The sequence below is a fragment of the Bidens hawaiensis genome, unplaced genomic scaffold (assembly GCF_021521415.1).
Source record: "Bidens hawaiensis isolate Kalapana, Puna unplaced genomic scaffold, B.hawaiensis_p1.1 tig00024822_1, whole genome shotgun sequence".
NCBI lineage: Eukaryota > Viridiplantae > Streptophyta > Magnoliopsida > Asterales > Asteraceae > Bidens > Bidens hawaiensis.
The window spans coordinates 29,084-32,950 of record NW_027493933.1 but is presented as its reverse complement, the minus strand read 5'-3'; positions in this window follow the sequence as shown (position 1 = coordinate 32,950).

Here is a 3,867-nt window from a genome sequence, read left to right as displayed (position 1 = left end):
CGTAACGTGGTTACGCAAAACGCTTAACGCAAAACGCCGTAACGAGGTTACGCAAAACGCTTAACGTAAAACGCTGAACGCAAACGCTAAACGATTTATTTTTATATAACTTGTGAACTCACCAACCTTGTGTTGACACTTTTAGTATGTTATTCTCAGGTAGCCGAGGCGGGCGCGCGGTTTAGGAACATGCATTGTGTGATAAACTTTTAACTATGCAAACTTGTTTTAACTGTTATCCTTGGTTTTAAATCGTCCTGCGTGACGTAACATTGTTCTATGGTTTTACGCTTCCGCACTTATTTTCGTTTAAACGTTTTTATGGTTTGATTATAACTGATGATTCCGATCCTTTTAGTTCACACCCTCTGACGGTAAAACTCCGTTAGTGGATTTTGAGGGTGTGACAGATTGGTATCAGAGCCATTGGTTATAGCGAACTAGAAGCTGCATGCATACTAGACTATAACCGCGACGACCCATTAGTTATAATGATACGCACTGCATAGGTTTGTGTAGTCTTGTAATCTTATCTCTTTACCTCTTTCACTCATACGCGCGCGCATACACTGCTTACCTGTAGGAATGTCGACGCCACCCTCATCATCATCCGATTCGATGACTCATGCTCACGGGAAGGAACCGCAGTTACCTACCGTATCGCCACCCCGAGTAGTCCCGGAACTCGAAGCTCCCGCACCGAAGAGGTACCGCCTATCCGGAGGCATTTACGAAAACGACGTTAGCTGGGATTGGTACCCTAACATGATCAGACGTATGGTCTATCGCGAACAAGTTCCCCCGTTGCCTCACCCGAACCACCCTGCTTATCCCAACACCCTACCACCCATAACCGAACCTGTAGAGAGAGTTCTCGCAGCTGTTGTTTCATGCTTGGAGCGTGACGTGGGTTACATGCGCTATACGAGGGAGAACGTTTCCAGAATGTTTAAAGACGGAACCGAGACTAAGGAGGAGATTGCCCGCATGGCAGCGGCAATGAAGGAAATGCAAGAGGCTAGTGATCAACAGATGAAGATTATGATGAAGATGCAAGCCGAGATGATAGACTTGCAAGAGCAACTCCAAGAAGCAAGGACCCGAACCGAGATAGCTCTAGAGCGTTGCGATGTCTTACAAATGCAACTTGCTCAGAACGCAGCCGAGCCTGAGGCGGAGCCTGAGGCCGAACCTGAAGAAGATCCCGAAGAGGAGCCTGAAGAAGATCCCGAGGAAGATCCCGAGGAGGAACCCGAAGAGGAACCAGAGGAAGAACCGGCTGAGCCAGAGGCTCACTCAGAGGTGTCCACAGACGATGTACAAATGTGCAGATCCTTGGATTGGAACTGGCTAATGCGATGAACTGGGAGGAGTTCAAAAGCATGATGCGAGAGGAGTACTGTCCGAGAGAAGAGATTTCAAAGTTAGAGTCAGAATTCTGGTCACTGAAGATGGTGGGCTCGGAAATTGAAGCCTACACTACTCGTTCTCACGAGTTGGCTGTGATGTGTCCGCGGATGGTGGATCCACCGAGTAAGAGGATTGAAATGTACATTGATGGGTTAGCACCGCAGATTCAGGGCATGGTGACGTCTTCCAGACCAGCCACGATTCAACAAGCGATCCATTTAGCTCACAAACTGACGGATCAGGCTGTGACCCAAGGTGGGTTACCACCTAGGGGTTCAACCACTAAGGCCCGTGACAACCCGAGTAATGACAACAACAGCAACAACAACCCGAGCAGCGGAAAGAGGAAGTTTGACAACACCAGATCTTCATCCTCGAACCTCCCACCGCAACAACACTACCGTAAGCCCGAATTCACTCGGAGCTTTAACAATCAAAGTCACAAAAACAATAACAACGGTAGCGGGCAGGGTTCGAGCGGATATGCTGGGAAATATCCGAAGTGCAATAGGTGCAACTATCATCATGTTGGCCCGTGTAACCATGTCAAGTGTCAGAGATGCGGAAAGATGGGTCACCAGGCGAAGGAGTGTAGAGGAGACCTTGCGGCAACGGGTGCTCCTAAACCACCTATGACGACGAAGGGATGTTACGAATGTGGGCAGGAAGGTCACTTCAGGAAGGATTGTCCCAAGCTGAAACAGAACGACAACAATGGGGGTAATGGAAGTGGCAGTAGTGGTGGAAGCAATGGCAAGGGAAGAGCGTTTGTAATTGGGTCGGGTCAAGCCCGCAATGATCCGCACGTGGTGACTGGTAAGTTCCCTGTAAACGATTGTTTTGCTTCTGTTTTGTTTGACACTGGAGCTGATAGGAGTTTTGTGTCGAAAGCCTTTAGCCAACTTTAAGACTTAACTCTAACCCCGTTAGATGCTAAGTTTCCTGTTGAATTAGCTGACGGTAAGAATATAATAACGACTCATGTACTTGCGGGATGTAAGTTAAAACTATCAGGTCATGTCTTTGATATCGACCTTATTCCTTTTACGCTTAGTAGTTTCGATGTCGTTGTCGGCATGGACTGGTTATCCGAGAATCGAGCGGAGATTATATGTCACGACAAGATAGTTCACATTACTACCCCTTCCGGCGAGATCATTTCGGTCCGAGGCGAGAGAAGCGGCATGACCACCAGCGTCATTACCCTTATGAAGGCGCAGAAGTATCTACGAAAGGGTCATCCGGCAATTTTGGCCAGATTGTTGAGAAACCCGCGGAGGAGAAACGAATTGAAGATATACCGGTTGTGCGAGACTTCCCAGAAGTTTTCCCGGAGGATTTGCCCCGACTCCCTCCTATTCGTCAAGTCGAATTCCAAATCGAGTTGACACCCGGTGCAGCACCCATAGCACGAGCCCCGTATCGGCTCGCACCGGCGGAACTTCAGGAGTTGTCCACTCAGTTGCAAGACTTGTTGGATAAGGGTTTTATCCGACCTAGCTCATCGCCATGGGGAGCCCCTGTCTTGTTTGTCCGAAAGAAAGACGGGACTTTCCGAATGTGCATCGACTACCGGGAGTTGAACAAGGTGACGGTCAAGAACCGTTATCCTTTACCCCGAATAGATGATTTGTTTGACCAGCTTCAAGGATCGAGTTACTACTCGAAGATCGATCTGCAATCCGGTTACCACCAGCTGAGAGTGCGCGAAGAAGATATCTCAAAGACGGCCTTCAGAACATGGTATGGTCACTACGAGTTTTCGGTTATGCCTTTTGGCCTAACCAACGCACCAGCCGTATTTATGGATCTCATGAATCGAGTATGCAAGGCGTACCTCGACAAGTTTGTGATTGTTTTCATCGATGATATTCTCGTCTACTCCAAGAACGAGACTGACCACGAAGAGCACTTAAGGGTAATTCTGGAACTATTGAAGAAGGAACAACTGTATGCTAAACTCTCGAAATGTGAATTTTGGCTTCGCGAGGTTCACTTTTTAGGACATGTGATCAACGAGAATGGTATCCATGTCGATCCTGGTAAGGTAGAGGCCATCAAAAACTGGGAAGCACCTAAGACTCCGACTGAGGTGCGACAATTCCTAGGACTGGCCGGCTACTACCGGCGTTTCATCGAGGGATTTTCAAAGATTGCTCAACCCCTCACCGCTTTGACTCACAAGGGCACTAAGTACAATTGGGGTGACGCGCAAGAATCCGCTTTTCAACTGTTGAAAACCAAGCTTTGTAGCGCCCCTATTTTAGCCCTCCCCGAGGGAACGGAAAATTTTGAGGTACACAGTGACGCATCTATACAAGGTCTCGGTTGTGTGCTGATGCAACTCGAGAAGGTTATAGCCTACGCCTCTCGACAACTACGGGTTCACGAGAAGAACTACACGACCCACGATTTGGAACTCGGAGCTGTGGTGTTTGCTATTAAGATATGGAGGCA